The sequence below is a fragment of the Stegostoma tigrinum genome, chromosome 9 (genome assembly GCF_030684315.1).
Source record: "Stegostoma tigrinum isolate sSteTig4 chromosome 9, sSteTig4.hap1, whole genome shotgun sequence".
In the NCBI taxonomy this organism is placed as follows: domain Eukaryota; kingdom Metazoa; phylum Chordata; class Chondrichthyes; order Orectolobiformes; family Stegostomatidae; genus Stegostoma; species Stegostoma tigrinum.
The window spans coordinates 1,589,450-1,606,905 of NC_081362.1; the positions used below are offsets into that span (position 1 = coordinate 1,589,450).

Below are 17,456 nucleotides of genomic sequence, written 5' to 3' on the forward strand. Positions count from 1 at the left end.
GAACTGGTTGTCCTCATGCAGGTAACATAGAAAGCTAGGTACAGCAGGTAACAAGGAGGGTAAATGCTGCGACTACAAGGCATTAGTGAGACTACACCTGGAGTGCTGTACACAATTTTGGCTCCTTGACTAAGGATGTAGTTGCGTAAGAGGAGTTCAGAGCAGAATCACGAATTTGATTCCAGAAGCAAGAGGTTTTGTTTTAGGAGGAGAGATTGAGCAGTTTGGCCTATACTCCAGAGTTTAGATGAATGAGACGAGATTTAATTCAGGTTTTTAAGATGCTAAAGAAGACTGACAAAGTAGATATCGAGAGGATGCTTCCACTTGTGTGGCAATCTAGTTTTAGATTTAAATGTGATGAGATAATCAGAGGAGAAATCACTTCTCTCAAATGGTCATGAATCTGTGGAATTCACTGCCCAGAGCATGGTGGATGCTGGGACATGCAGTAAATTTGAGGAGATAGATAGATTTTTTATTTGTAATAAGCTGAAGAGTTGTGCAGTTGTATAGGACTTTGGTTCGGCCACATTTGGAGTACTGTGTACTGTGTAGAGTTCTGGTCGCCACATTACCAAAAGGATGTGGATGCTTTGGAGAGGGCGCAGAGGAGGTTCACCAGGACGTTGCCTGGTATGCAGGGTGCTAACGATGAAGAGAGGTTGAGTAGATTAGGATTATTTTCATTAGAAAGACGGAGATTGAGGGGGGACCTGATTGAGGTCTACAAAATCATGAGGGGTATAGACAGGGTGGATAGCAAAAAGCTTTTTCCCAGAGTGGGGGACTCAATTACTAGGGGTCATGAGTTTAAAGTGAGAGGAGGAAAGTTTAAGGGAGATATGCGTGGAAAGTTCTTTATACAGAGGGTGGTGGGTGTCGGGAACGCATTGCCAGCGGAGGTGGTAGACGCAGACATGTTAGCATCTTTTAAGATATATTTGGACAGGTACATGGATGGGCAGGGAGCAAATGGACACAGACCGTTAGAAAATAGATGACAGGTTAGACAGAGGATCTTGATCGGCGCAGGCTTGGAGGGCTGAAGGGCCTGTTCCTGTGTTGTAATTTTCTTTGTTCTTTGTAGAGCAGGCAGAAAAGAGGAGTGAAAGCTGAAATGACATTAACCATGATCCAATGAATAGTGGAGTAGGCTCAAGGAGCTGAAATACCTACACCTGCACCTAGATTTTATGTTCAGCGCACTGATATTTTTTATTTCATGGACCTTACCATCTTTTGAGGACTTCTCCATTGTACAAGGATCTTGCTGCAACACAGTTTAGAAGTGACTGCATTTATTTCCCACCACACTGCTAAGTTAGCCGGGTAGTTGTTGCAGTCATCCTCTTCTTTTTTTCTTCAACCGCCTCTCTGCTTTAAACCTTACATTTTATGGAGTCATCTTTGGGATATCACTCTCCATCACCCCAAATCAATAAGTTTTGCTTCCTAATCGCAGTTTGCCTGCTCAGGTAAAATACCTTTGTTAATGTTAAGTCATCCTTTAACTGAAACCAGTCAGAGAATGTTTCATCTAAGACTCCAGCAACAATTCTGCCCCTGATTCATTCTTCTTCTTTTAAGCTGCAACCCTCACAGTTCTCAGCATATTTGTGCAGGATATTGAAAATTATTAATACTTTCATCTTATCACTGGGTACACTTATTAATTTTAGCTCAGTCAACATGAGGATTTTTTTTAACAGACTGAAATAGGCATCGAATGCTTTTCTTACTTCCCTGTGCATTGCTAGTTTTCTGATAATCCTTGACTGATATCGTTTGCACAACCACCTATTACATACAATAGTATGCTCAGCTGCTCATTGCTCAACTTTCTGATGAGATCGCATACAACACAGGTAAATCTTGGGTACCAATTCAGCAATAGTTCTGCTTGATTGGAACCCGTGACCTGCTTGAAGTTTGCCACTATCTTTTGACCTCTCTGCCCTTGATTTCTCTGCCTATTTATTGTGTGTGTGTGCTTCACTCTCTCACTCCACTTGATGAAGGGGGTACGCTCCGAAAGCATGTGATTTCAAATAAATCTGTTGGACTATAATCCGGCGTTGTGTGACTTCCGACTTTGCCAGTAATAGCAGAGATCTTTCGTCATTGCTCTTTCAGTTGTTGCTGAGGCAAAGAAAACACTAACATTATTAAGAAACATTTTACTGTGGCTTCAACTTGCCATGAGGCTGCAAAGAAGAGCAAGATCATGTGACACTGCATTATTTCTTCTAAAGATGCATTCTGCCCATTAAAATATCATAGTACCTTTATTTAAGAAAAGCTGGAGGGAGAAGCCAGGGAACTATAGACTTTGGTGGTGGGTATGTTGTTGGAGGTGATTCTGAAAGAGGATTTACATACATATGGAGGGGCAGGGACAGATTAGGAACAGTCGACAGGGTTTTGCGCAAGGGAAATCGTGTCCCACAAACTTGATTGAGCTTTTTGAGGAAGTAACCAAAAAGATCAATAAGGGAAGAGCGGTCGGCATTCTTTTCTTTAACTTTAGTAAAGTCTTTGGCAAGGTTCTGCACGGTGGACTTATTAAGTAGATCACATAGGATTCTGGATGAGCTTGCCAATTGGATGCAAAATTAACTGGATGGTAGAAGATACAGGGTGGTGGTGGAGGGTTGTTTTTTTGGACTAGATTAGCTGGGTCTACTTTCGTTTGTCATTTATATAAATATGGGAGGCATGGTTATATAGTTTGCAGGTGACACCAAAATTGGTGGCATAGTGGACAGTGAAGAAGGTATCTAAGATTACAAAGAGCTCTTGATCAATTGGGTCAATGGGCTGAGGAGTGATAGGTGAAGTTTAATTTGGATAAGCGTTTGGTAAAACAAATCAGGGCCTATTTCCATGCTGTATGACTCTACGATGTATCAGTCAGATTTAACACTTTTTAATAGAGTGAGCAATGCTGAAAACAGCTTTGGGATGTCCTCGTCTTTCACACTGATTCTAGAATTGCAAGCAATTTTGCCTGAATAAAGGTAAAACCGATTTATCTAGTTCTACCAAAAGGTGGCCAGGTCTGTTGAAATTTATTACCTTTTGGTTTGGGAACAAAAATGAGGGATATATACCAATAGAGAAAAAAAAATGTAATTTTAAGGATGCAGGGTGTTAAAAGCAGAATTAGATTATTAAAATTTACAGCAGTAATGTTGTGAAAGGTGACTATCCAAGGGTGGGGAATTTGGGACTTTGACATTTAACTAATGAGGGATACAAGTACTTATCATGGATTGATGGTGAGATAGACTGCTGAGTGATGTAACTTTGTTCATTGCATGAGGCTGTCACAGGCAAGGACAGAATTTATTGTCCATCCCTAATTGTCCTTGACCTGAGTAGCTTCCCTATTGTTGATTCTGGGATGCTTGATCACCATGACCTAAAATAGGCAACCAACGAATTGTAGTAATTTTCTGATAGTTTCAGATTATTAGGAAGCAGCAATTTGGATGACAACATCAGTTATTTGGACAAAGAAAGAACATGACTGGCCTGGATTTGTTCCTTCGAATAGAGGATCAGGAGAGGTGGTTTTGAAAGGAAAAAGATCTTTATCTCTGTTCTTCCTTTCGGTTGATGTTAAGGAACTCACTGTCTTCTCCCAGGAAGGTGGTACCATTTCCCTGGATTCTCTTGCTTGCAACCACGTCTTCTTACTTATCCCTATTTGTACACTTATTTTGGGTGTGGACCTTCCCTGCTGTGTCAATCATCTGTCTAAGTCCTTTTGGCCAATGACCATGAGCAGCTACGCACAATGCCAGGATGACCGCTGACTCCTTGCTCATCTCCACTTAAAAGATTAGTTTCAATCCTTCCACAAACAAAACTTTGTTATTTCCAAAACATTTCACTCACAATAAGATAGTGTGATGCCCAATAAATCTTTTGCTTATGCCTGTGGAAGGCTAGTTGCCACTATAAAACAGTTAAATGAGGTTTCATGCCACACAGAAAATGCCAAGTAACAAATACGAGGTGAACACAATTTTAAAAGGGACCCCAATTTCCAGAACTACACCAATTCAGAAGGTAGTTAACCATACGGATAAGCATATGGACGTACATGGAATAGTGTAGGTTAGATGGGCTTCAGATCGGTATGACAGGTCGGCACAACAGTGAGGACCGAAGGGCCTGTGCTGTGCTGTAATGATCTATATTCTATGTCCATATATGGAGTCACATGTAGGCCTGATCAGATAAAGACAGGAGATTTTCTCCCCTCAAAGGACATTAGTGCACTAGATTGGCTTTTATGCCAATCAATTACAATTTCATGATACCATCACCAGAGAATAGCTTTCAATTATAAAATTATTAATTGCATTTTATTTTCACAGTAGCAGGGAGGGTGCAGAGGAATTGAATCTCCGTCCTAGAGCAGTAGCCTGGGCATCTGAATTGCTGGTCCAGTGACATCTCCACTGTGCCACCATCTTCCCCTAAATTGAGACTATATGGTCAGTCAGAGGACATGACACCTGTCATTCTGGCATCAAGGAAGTGGTGTGAGGTGAACTTGTTAATGAAAAAAATCTCAAAAACATAAAAGGCAATGAGAGGAAGAGAAGTTTAGAGGAATGCAGTTTGTATGAAGGGTGAAAGCGTGATGAAAACTACACAAATAAACTTAAGGAAATCTACATATTTAAAGTGCAGGTCAATTAATTTACTTGGTACAGATATTATGAGAAGAGAAAAGTTACATCTAAGTGAGGAATTCAGCATGGGACTTGGGAAAATGGCATACAATGAGGATCACTCGTTATTGGGATTGCTATCTATAATTTATAAAATTTATAAATTGGTTTGATGAATTTTTGTACCCTTTTCTAGGTTTGTAATATATTTTACTGCAGAAGACTTGTATGCATGGGGATACTACAAATATAGAATATTCTTGTTTTACCAGTTTAGTTGTTTGAACATTAAATGTAGTATGAAATTTTCATGGTATAATCTTTAAGTACCTCATGTAATTCTGACTATGTGTTCTGTAAAATGCTAATCCCCTCGGGATGTTGGGAACTGCCTTTGGCAAAAAAACTTGAGCAACTATAAATGTAACTGTCACAAGTACAGTTTTCAGTTAGAAGGAAACAGTCCCTGGAGTTTCTAAAACAAACTCTCAGAACTCTGAGCCCTCCTCAATCCACCCCATTTTATAGATGGTTGTTAAATACAAAACAACACATATTCCTGGATGATACAATTTTTCACTTGGAAATACAAATTTTCTTCGCCTCCTACTCACCCCCAATCACTACTCATCCTTCTCCAATAGCTCCTATGTGTATATTAACTCAAAGAATTTTCACAATTGAAAGAATGCAGGCTGAGATTTCACTTGCAATTTGAAAACTTTGTATCTATTGTCATAACACGAATGGGTAGAACTCAGAAATAGGAAGGATACAGTAACAATGTTGGGGCTGTATTACAGGCCTCCCAACAGCGAGCGTGAGATAGAGGCACAAATATGTAAACAGATAATGGAAAGGTGTAGGAGAAACAGGGTGGTGGGGATGGGAGATTTTAATTTTCCCAACATTGACTGGGATTCACTCAGTGTTAGGGGTCAAGATGGAGCAGAATTTGTAAGGTGCGTCCAGGAGTGTTTTCCAGAGCAGTATGTATGTAGTCCAACTCGGGAAGGGGCCATCCTGGACCTGGTGTTGGGGAATGAGCCTGGCCAGGTGGTTGATATTACAGTAGGGGACTACTTTGGAAATAGCGACCAAAATTCCGTAAGTTTTACAATAATCATGGACAAGGATGAGAGTGGTCCTAAAGGAAGAGTTCTAAACTGGGGGAAGGCCAACTATACCAAGATTCCACAGGATCTGAGGAATGTAGATTGGGAGAAACTGTTTGAAGGTAAATCCACATTTGATATGTGGGAGGCTTTTAAGGAGAGGTTGATTAGTGTGCAGGAGAGACATGTTCCTGTGAAAATGAGGCATAGAAATGGCAAGATTAGGGAACCATGGATGACAGGTAAAATTGTGAAACTAGCCAAGAGGAAAAAGGAAGCATACATGAGGTCCAGGCAACTGAAGACAGACGAAGCTTTGGAAGAATATTGGGAATGTAGAGCGAATCTGAAACGAGGCATTAAGAGGGCTAAGAGAGGACATGAGATCTTGCTGGCAAACATGGTTAAGGAAAATCCCAAAGCCTTTTATTCATATATAATGAGCAAGAGGGTAACTAGAGAAAGGATTGGCCCGCTTAAGGACAAAGAAGGAAAGTTATGCGCTGAGTCAGAGAAAATGGGTGACATTCTTAATGAGTACTTTGCATCTGTATTCACCAAGGAGAGGGACATGACAGATGTTGAGGTTAGGGATAGATGTTTGCTTACTCTAGGTCAAGTTGACATAAGGAAGGAGGAAGTGTTGGGTATCCTAAAAGACATTAAGGTGGACAAGTCCCCAGGTCCGGATGGGATCTATCCCAGGTTACTGAGGGAAGTGAGAGGGGAAATAGCCGGGGCCCTAACAGATATCTTTGCAGCATCCTTAGACACGGGTGAGGTCCCAGAGGACTGGAGACTTGCTAATGTTGTCCCCTTGTTTAAAAAGGGCAGTAAAGATAATCCAGGTAATTATCGACCGGTGAGCCTGACGTCAGTGGTAGGGAAGCTACTGGAGAAGATACTGAGGGATAGGATCCATTCCCTTTTGGAAGAAAATGGGCTTATCAGTGATAGGTAACATGGTTTTGTGCAGGGAAGGTCATGTCTTATCAACTTAAAAGAATTCTTTGAGGACATGACAAAGTTGATTGATGACGGAAAGGCTGTAGATGTCATATACATGGACTTCAGTAAGGCGTTTGATAAGGTTCCCCATGGCAGGCTGATGGAGAAAGTGAAGTCGCATGGGGTCCAGAGTGTGCTAGCTCGATGGATAAAAAACTGGCTGGGCGACAGGAGACAGAAAGTAGTAGTAGAAGGGAGTTTTTCAAATTGGAGATCTGTGACCAGTGGTGTTCCACAGGAATCTGTGCTGGGACCACTGTTGTTTGTGATATATGTAAATAATTTGGAGGAAGGTGTGGGTGGTCTGATCAGCAAGCTTGCTGATGACACTAAGATTGGTGCAGTAGCTGATAGTGAAGGGGACTGTCAGAAATTACGGCAGAATATAGATAGACTGGAGAGTTGGGCAGATAAATGGCAGATGGAGTTCAATCTGGGCAAATGCAAGGTGATGCATTTTGGAAGATCAAATTCAAGGGCGAACTATACAGTAAATGGAAAAGTCCTAGGGAAAATTGATGAACAGAGAGATCTGGGTGTTCAGGTCCATTGTTCCCTGAAGGTGACAACGCAGGTCAATAGGGTGGTCAAGAAGGCATATGGCATGCTTTACTTCATTGGACGGGGTATTGAGTACAAGAGTTGGCAGGTCATGTTGCAGTTGTATAGGACTTTGGTTCGGCCACATTTGGAGTACTGTGTATTGTGTACAGTTCTGGTCGCCACATTACCAAAAGGATGTGGATGCTTTGGAGACGGCGCAGAGGAGGTTCACCAGGATGTTGCCTGGTATGCAGGGTGCTAGCTATGAAGGGAGGTTGAGTAGATTAGGATTATTTTCATTAGAAAGACAGAAATTGAGGGGGGACCTGATTGAGGTCTACGAAATCATGAGGGGTATAGACAAGGTGGATAGCAAAAAACTTTTTCCCCAGAGTGGGGGACACAATTACTAGGGGTCATGAGTTCAAAGTGAGAAGAGGAAAGTTTGAGGGAGATATGCGTGGAAAGCTCTTTACACAGAGGGTGGTGGGTGCCTGGAACGCGTTGCCAGCGGAGGTGGTAGACGCAGACACGTTAGCGTCTTTTAAGATATATTTGGACAGGTACATGGATGGGCAGGGAGCAAATGGACACAGACCGTTAGAAAATAGATGACAGGTTAGACTGAGGATCTTGATCGGCGCAGGCTTGGAGGGCTGAAGGGCCTGTTCCTGTGTTGTAATTTTCTTTGTTCCACATGCGTTCTTTGAATGCAAGTGGAAACATTTCATTCACTACATACAATCACAAAATGGAAGTTAAATCTATACCTATAATAATTAGCTTTATAAGCAGATTTTAAGCCAATATCAAAATGAATGTTAGCTAAGCAATTCAAACTGTCAGCTATTTCACCAATAATCCAGTTTGCTTTGGGCTGTAAATTCATCAGCACTTGTAATAGTCCATCTACTCAGATTAGTCAAAGTAAACTACTTAAATTATTTCTAAGCAAATATTATTGGCTATGGTTGATCCCTGTGGTGTCCCACATAAACATTTAAGATCAACATTTGGCTCAGGTAAACAAGAAGAAATGCAAAAGCTGGAAACCTGAAACAAATGCACGAGTGCTGGAGAACCACAGCAGATCTGGCAGCATCTGTAAAGAGAAAATAGAATTAGTGTTTGAAGACCAGTGACCCATTGTCAGAAGGTTTAACTATTTTCTCTCTATAGGAGCTTACTAGACCTGATGTGCTTCTCCTGCAGAGTTTTTGTTGTTGGTTTAGGTGTGGCTGGCTGAGAAGGAAGGGGGCAATTGGACCAAAGCACAACATCACGTTCAGTCCACACCTCAAAATTAGACAAATATTCAGTGCTTACTTTTAGTATTTTCATCATAAATAAAATGGAATTGTTTAATTCAGATCGGTGAATAATTCACTTCTTAGGTCAAAACAATGGCTGAATTGTCAGAAGTAGACTCTTATGATAGGAAAAGAATTTCTGACTTTTTTTAAGACAGCATGCTAATTAAAATACCAAAATGACATGAAAGTAGTGACTAATATTGTGAAAAGGAATGGTGTGATGTTCAAAACGACACAAAAATTGACCCCAGGAGAAGGCTGCATTTGTAGTGAAAGATCTACATTTAATAAGGACTTCTGAAGTTGTTATGGATACACTGTTTGAAAGACAACCACTGACAAGCAGAAAAAAAAGGCAGGATTACTAACATCCAGATGAATGAATTTAAGTGAACATTATTCACAAACATGGCAAGCATCATGTGTACAGTATGTCAATCACTGACAACATTAGAGAAGTTCAACACTCAATGTACAACTGATACTCCAGGCAAATGCAATACTCTGCAAAGACAGTCAAAACAACGTGGACGGGAAAAGTTAAATCTTCATAGGATACAGGTCCTGCATAACAAAGGTCAGGGTGGGTGTGAAAAGTTGAAAAGTTCATACCAAATGATAGAAAGGGCCTTGAGGCTAAAAAGGAGATGCAAGAACAAGGTGAAAAAGATGAAATTTCAGCAACAAAGTTGACAGAAAAGTATTCGTTTCAAATTTCTATATGCAACAGTTAAAAACCATTTCCATTTCTCGGCCAGTCAAATTCACAATCAAATTAAAACACTGTACAAAGCATTGTCTATTATTAAAACTAAAGCCTGTTTTGCATCAGATCAACATTTTTCAGACATGTCACTACTGGCACGACAATTTGGTGTTCTGCTGATTAGTAATGTCAACAGCCCATTGATCTGCAAGGTCATATTTGCAAAAACAACTTGACACTTTAAAATTTAATTTGACTGATGCTACAAAAACAAGTGATATGAGTAAATGTTCACTTGGTGCTGCATCATAGATTTCTGTGATTTCTGTGGTGTGGGTGACAGTGACCATGGGTTGAATGAAAATAAGTTAATCATGTGACTAGATTCACTTCTTGTACAATCTTTTGCATGGTAAATTCCCACAGTCATATTAACCATGAAAAATGTCTATGAAAACTTAAATGTTCCTTCCCATCAGGGGCTACACCACCCCAACAATTCAACTTGGAATACAGAGAAACACCCATGTGCCAATCCTTTGGTTACCCAATTATCATATGTTATCCTAACATAGCCATAAGTAACAACTGAAGTTCAAAGTATCATAAAAATATGGACAGAAATTGTGACTTTAAAAAGTGGAAATAATTGAATATACAAGCCATGGTCCAGTTAGCTCCTGCCCTCTCATCTCAGCTCAGATGGAAATACAATCTGAATTCAGTGCTGATGCCATAGGAAACAGGTTAGTTGTAGATTACATTAAAATGTAAGTTTTCTGTTGTGCAACATCTTCTTACTCAGACTATAAGATGTAGAAGCAGTAGTCATTCAGCCTGAGGCTCTTCCGTCATTCAATGAAGTCACCCGATAATCCTCAAATCCACTTTCCTGCCTTTTCACCACAACTCCTTTTACCCCTTACTGAATTTAAAAATAACCTACCTCAGCCTTCAGAGCCACCTGCCATAAAATAATTCCATAGATTCACAATCCTCTGAGAGAAGAAATCCTCTTCACCTGTTTTAAATGTGCGACAATGATTTTACGCTGAGATATTGCCCTTAGATTGTTCCTTAGATTAGGGAACTCTCACAGTATCCCAGTTGTGGTCTAACTAGAATAGAATAGAATAGAATAATAATTTATTGTCACTCATATTTTTACAAAACCATTGAGAAATGTTTACGTTTCCATACTCTGGCATCTATACTACTAACAAATCATCTATAAAAAAAGTGCCTTATATACCTTTAGCCAGTCTTCCCCATTTTCATACACCATTCCCTTTTAAATAGAGGCCAACATTTCATTTCATACCCTTGAACGTGTATGCTAGCTTTATGTGGTACATGGACAAGGGCTTCCAAACCTATGTGCTGTAGCTTTCTCCATTTAAACAATACTAAGCTCCTCTATTCCACCTGCAACAGTACGTTACCTTCAGATTTCCCCTGCCAAGTTTTTGTCCACTTTGTTATCTATATTCTTCTTCAGACGTTTTGTGTCAACGTTATCACTTATTTTTGTGTCACTCCGCATTTTCCACAGGCTGGTTCAATGAGAAACAGCTGCAAAAAGAAATTTCTAGACGGTTCAAGAATGAATCAGAAGTGGGGAACGCTTCGAAAATGAGGAGAGAAAACTCCCACAGATCTATTTGATTCTCCTTAAAAAAGACTAAAAGGACGTTTTTTCTGAGATCATCTTGATCAGATGGTTTGATGATCCCAGGTGTGGCAGTTGGAGTTTAATTTAGATAAGTATGAGGTGCTGCATTTTGGAAAAGCAAGTCAGGCTAGATTTATACACTTAATTGGGCACTATTGCTGAACCAAAAGACTTTGGAGTGCACGTTCATAGTTGCTTGAAAGTAGAGTCACAGGTAGGTAGGATAGTGAAGGCAGCGTTTGGTTTGGCTGTCTTTATCGGTCAGTGCATTGGTTCTAGGAGTAGGGAGGTCATGTTGCAACTGTAAGAACATTGGTTAGGCCACTACTGGAATACTGCTTGCAATTCTGGTCACACTGCTTTAGCATGGATACTGTAAAACTTGAAAGGGTTCACAGAAGAACTAAAAAGATGTTGCCAGGGTTGGATGGTTTGAGCTATGGGGAGAAGCTGAATAGGCTGGGGCGATTTTCCCAGGAGTGTCGGAGGCTGAAGGGTGACCTTAGAGGTTTATTAAATTATATGGGGCATCTATAGGGTAAATAGACAAGGTCTTTTCCTTGGGATGTGCGAAGTCCAAAACTAGAGGGCATAAGTTTAAGGTGAAAGGTAAAAGATTTAAAAAGAGACTTAAGGGGCAATTTTTCCTCATAGAAGGTGAGCTTATATGGAATGAGCTGGCAGAAAATGTGGAGGAGGCTGATATTATTGCAACATTTAAATGACATCTAAATTGGTATATGAATAGGAAGGGTTTAGAGGGATATCGGCCAAATGCTGGAAAATGGCACAAGATTAATTAGGATATCTGGTCAGCATGGACGAGTTAGACAAAAGGGTCTGTTTCCATGCTGTATATCTCTATGCGTTTATGACTCTATCATTTAATATTTGCTTGATTGGCTCCCCTTCCAATCACTAAGTCTACCTCCACAGCACCATGGACTATCTACTGGGACATTGAAATAAAAAGCTGCCGCATATTATTCAACGGCATTACTCCTCATCCCTCATAGAAACATATGAAAAATAGGAGTAAGCTGTTTGCTCTTGTTCATTCAACGTGATCATGGCTGATCATCCAACTCAACAGCATGTTCCAATGTTTCACACATATCCTTTGATTTCATGTGCTTTTTCTAACTCCTTCTTGAAATCGCACAATATTTTGGCCTTGATTGCTTTCTTTAGTCATATGTTTCACTGGTTCACCACTTTCTAGGTGAAGAAAGTTCTCTCTCATCTCTGGCACCACAAAGGACAACAGCAGCAATACTGTACACAGGAGCAGAAATGTGTTGCTACAATTGTACAGGGCATTGGCGAGACCACACCTGGAGGATTACGTGCAGTTTTGGTACACATATCTGAAGGAGGATATTCTGGCTATGGAGGGACTATATATTAGTTTATTAGACTTTACCCAGTAAGCCATACAGGGCCGAGATGACAGGAATCTTTCATACAGAGTGTGTAAGCCTTTGGAATTCTTTGCAGCAGACTGTTTTCAAGAAGAAGTTAGATATCATTTTTATGGCTAAAGTGATCACAGGATATGAGGTAAAGCAGGAGAGGGGTAAAGAGTTGGACAACTGTCCTCCTTCTTTGGCAGCTCCTCAGGGTCGAAGAGGACTTGTTTCCATTCCAGACAGAGTGTTCCTAGTGAGTGTATGGTCCAATCCTGGAGCTGCAGACTGCCACAGGTGGGGCAGGTTGCATTTCTTGAGCCAGCTGGATGGCACACTCTTGATTTTATGTTCTCTCTCCACAGCTCATGCTCATTGATTGCCACGTGCTTCACTCAGTGATGTTGAAAACGGTTGTACCTTTATAGATGCTTCTTCTCCATTTTGTGTGTTCTAGGGCAAGCAAGTCCCACATGAGATTGTGGTTGCCTTTGTTTAGGCAGGCTTTCAGGGTGTCCTTGTAGCATTTCCTTTGCTCTCCTAGTCATCGCTGGGTTTGAGGTATTGGACTTTGAATACTCTGTTTCTCAGCTGTCCGACTGCTACACTAGCACGTTGCTCAATCTGAAAAGAGGCTCGCGAGGTATCACAAATGATCCACATTGTGGGGGCTCACCGTGGATTTTGAATGTCGGGGCAGTGTTGTGAGGCAGGAGTGGACCAATAGACAACTGTTATTTTCCGGATGTTTAGTCTGAAGCCCACTCTCACATGCCTCTGTGTATGTGTTGATGGTTTGTAGTTTGGCCTCAGTGTGCACACATGCAGCTATCATGAGAGAACTGCAGCTTGCTGACAGACAGGTAGATTTGGTTGTGACCTGGAGGCAAAGGTTTAACGGGTTTGTGCTTATCCTCTAGATTAGCTCCATTCTGGCAGGGAGCTTCCTGGTGATGGGGTGAAGCGTTGCAGCGAGAAAGATGGAGAACATTGGTGTAACAATAAAACATTGCTTGACCCCAGTTTGCACTCATATTGGGTCCATGATGGTGAAGATCACGGTTTGCACATTAATATGAAGCAGGCAGAGAATGGTGTTGAATTTCTACAGGCAGTCAAATTTGAGGAGGACATTCCACAATCCTCTCAGCTGACAGAATCGAAAGCCATACAAAGGTCAGTAACTGTTCCATGCACCTTTCTTGAATTTGTTCTGCACTGAAAATCATTTCCATTGTGCCTTTTTATAGAGTCACAGCACGGAAACAGACACTGTCAGTCCAACTTGTCCCAGCCTATAACTCAAACCCTCCAGTCCAGCAACATCCCAGTAAATCTTTTCTGAACCCTCTCCAGTTTTATATCCTTCCTCTAGCACAGCGACCAGAGCTGTACACACTATTCCAGAAGTGGCCTCACCAATGTCCTGAACAACCTCAACATGACATCCCAATTCCTATATACAATGAGAAATGAAGGTAAGCATGCTAAATGCCTTAACCACCCTGTCTATCTATGATGGAAACTTAAAAAAATTATGGTGATACTCAGGGAGGAGCTTTTTAGCTACTGGGGGGAGATGGTTGAAGAGGATTCTCATAATAACCATTCCAGTGGTGGACAGTAGGAAATTCCTCTGTAATTTCCAGAGTCAGACTGCTCTCTTTTCTTTACGATGGTCACGACTATGACAGCTGAGATCTCCCACTATGCTCTCTTTCTTCCAGTTAAGTTTGATGAAGTCATGAATTTGTGTCAAGAGTGACTCTCCAACATATTTTAGCACTTCAGCAGGGATTCTATCATCATATTGAATGGTGAAGCAGGGTCAAGGGGACAAATAGCCTACTCCTGATCCTAATCCTATTTTCTATGCTTCAATCATTTCCAAGTAACACACTGCTTTGACTGAGCAATGCATCACCATTACTTAATAATAGCACCAAAACCATGCAACTCTTCACCCAATGCATTGTGAAAGCTTAATTACTACAAAGATTATAGCAGTTCAAAGATCCATCATCTTCTTAGGGAAATGATGAATGTCTTGAATGATATAACTCCTGCATCACACTAATTCTAAAACAAATAAAAATAACCTGACAGTCTTAGTTGTTCCAGAAATCCTGGCTTTTGACTTGACATTTCTCTTCAGAGTATAGCTCAGTTGGCTAAAATTGCTACAGTCTTAGCATATGCCTTGTTCATAACTTTGCAGGAGGCTTAACATGACAAAATGCATTTCATAGACCCTGATAGTATCTGGTTGATAATGTGCTTAAGTTAATGTGAATAAAAACTAGAGCATTAGTTTCAAAAGTTTTATTCAGCTAGATTTATTGACTTTTTTTGAAAAGGCATGAACTTACATACGTAAGAGTAAATGGAGTATTTAAAAAAATTGAACAGAACAAGTACTCAAAAGACAAACTGTACTCATTATACCATTGCGGCAGCTTTCTGTTCAAATTTATTAAAAATCTGTTGCTTTTTTTCTCTTCTACTTGGAGTCATAAGCTGTGGATATGAGAGGTAGTCATTGCCTTCCACCATGCACACAGCACAGATTCCAATTAAAGATTACATCATTTGTTCTTTTGGGATCTACAGATAATGCAGGCAAAAGACTATTGTGTTACAAAATCGATGGACAATGCTCCCTGGATAATAAACAATCCATTAAATTACACAAAATTAGAAACTGTCTGCACTTTTATGGGGTGATAACCTTTGTGGTAATGGACACATTCAACATATAGCCTCATTGCCACCTGGGCTAGAGATAGTAAAGTTCCTGGGGTGCCTGGCTCGTGGAAAAGGGTCTGCATCCTCATCTGATGGTGTCTTCCTTACAACAGGGAATCAGTCAAGTTTCTTTTCTCCCCTCCAACACACACACACACACACACACACACAATTAGTCATATGCTTTTAAGCAATATGACTTAGCTGGTAGTTCTCCTATGGGGTAGCCTGAAAGGATTCCATTGCATAGATACGCAATGGCATTGTATCCTTTACATAAATAGGAAGGTCCTGAAAGTCAAACGAGAACAAATAGTACAAACTTTAGTACTCCCTAAAAATAGGTCTGCTCAGACATACTGTTGTGATCTGAACTGATGGCAATAATTAAAAAAAACTAAGAGTAGGAGAAGGCAATTCAGCCCCTTGATGCTGCTCCCTCATTCAATATGATCATATCAGCCTTAATTTTAACTTTCCTGCCGGCTCTTCATTACCCTTTAGCCCATTACTAACTAAAAAGCTGTCTATTTCCTCCTTAAATATATTCAGTCTCCTAGCACCAACTGCACTCTGGGCTAGTGACCCTTTAAGAGAAGTAATTTTACCTCATCAGTGTTAAATCTGCTATCCCTTAGCAGAAAACTATGACCTCTTATCCTAGATTGCCCAATGCAGGGAAACATCTGCTGTGTATCTATTTTGTCAATCCCCTTTAGCATCTTATTTACTTCAATTAGATCTCCCCTCATTCTTTCAAATTGCTTAATCACTATTCATAAGACATCTTTCATCACTGTAATTAATCTAGTGACCCTCCTCTGAACAGACTCAAGTGGAATTACATCCTTCAAGTAGGAGGACCAAAGCTATACACATTACTTGAGATGCAAGGCATTGGTGAGGCTGCATAATTGCAACATTTTCCTGCTTTTACACTCCATTCCTTTAACAAGAAAATTCAATTCCCACTCCACCCCACCCCCCTGCCTTATTACCTGTTGTACTTACATACTGGTTTTCTGAGATTCCTACATGAGATTCCTCTGCAACAAAGCACTCTCAAGTTTCTCTCCATTTAGATAATAAATTGCCTTTCTATTGTTCTGACCAAAATGGATAGCCTTACAGTTATCCAATTTAAACTTCATCTGCCAAATTTTAGCCCATTCACCTCAACCTATCCGTATTAATTTGAAAATCTTATTTATTTATGGCAATTCACTTTCCCAACTATTTTAGTGTCACCTGTAAATTTGGCTACAGTACATTCTATCTTGTATCCCGGTCACTAATATAGATTGTAAATAGATTGGGTCTCAAGGACTGAATCCTGTGGCGCTCCACTAGTTACAGCTTGCCAACCAGGAAAAGATCCATTTATCCTGATTCTCTGCTTTCTATTGGTAATCCAGTTCTCTATACAAGGTAATCCTGTGTGATCTTACCCAGCATATAAACCTTATCAAATGCCTTCTGCAGGATCCTGAATATCCACTTTGCTTGTTACATCTTTGACTAATTTGCTCAAATTCTTCAAACTCTACAAGCCGAGCTCAATAACATACAAGTCAAATCCCAGAGTGAAACCAAGCTTCATAGATCAAAATTTTCATATTTACAGTTTGGTTATTGTGGTGGTTAATTACTGAACATATTCACACAAAGCTGTCAATATTCTTTTAACAAAACAACACCAGTTTATTGCACAAAGGAAAAAAACACAAGCTGTACATGGAAAATTTAGAAAGTTATAAAGTCCAAGGATCATGTATTTAAAGTGACAGGGAGAAAATTCAAAGGAAATGTGGGGACAAGACATTTCTCCCCACAGTGTGGAACACGCTACCAGAGGTGGTGGTGGAGGCAAACAGAATAGGGGTTTCAAGAGATTTTAATAAGCACATGAATATGCAAGGAAATGGGGGGATATGAACCAAGGGCAGGCAGAAGGGATTAGTTTAATTTGGCATCACGTCCAGCACAACATCACAGGCTGAAGAGCCCCTTCCTGTGCTATACTGCTCACGTTCTATAAAGTCATAGAATTAGATCAAGGAAATAGACCTTCAACCCAACTTGTCAGCACTGATCAGACATCCCAATCTGGCCTAGTCCCATTTGCCAGCATTTGGCCCATATCCCTTTAAACCCATGCTCTTCAATATACCCATCCATATGCCTTTTAAATGTTGTAATCGTACCAGCTTCCACTACTTCCTCTGGCAGCTTGTTCCATACACGCATTTCCCAAGTGAAA

The 17,456-nt window shown here is 40.4% G+C and overlaps 1 protein-coding gene across 7 annotated transcripts in view; it reads right to left on the minus strand.

Annotated features, from left to right (window-relative positions):
• wdpcp (WD repeat containing planar cell polarity effector) overlaps positions 1 to 17,456 on the minus strand; it is a 152,240-nt gene that overhangs the window by 116,393 nt on the left and 18,391 nt on the right. For 2 of the 7 annotated variants that reach the window (XM_059648303.1, XM_059648304.1), the window contains exon 2: positions 10,320 to 10,491. The exons of the other annotated variants lie outside the window; for them this stretch is intronic. The gene's annotated coding sequence lies outside the window, so the exon portion shown is untranslated. The remainder of the gene's footprint in view (positions 1 to 10,319; positions 10,492 to 17,456) is intronic. 7 annotated transcript variants of the gene reach the window in all.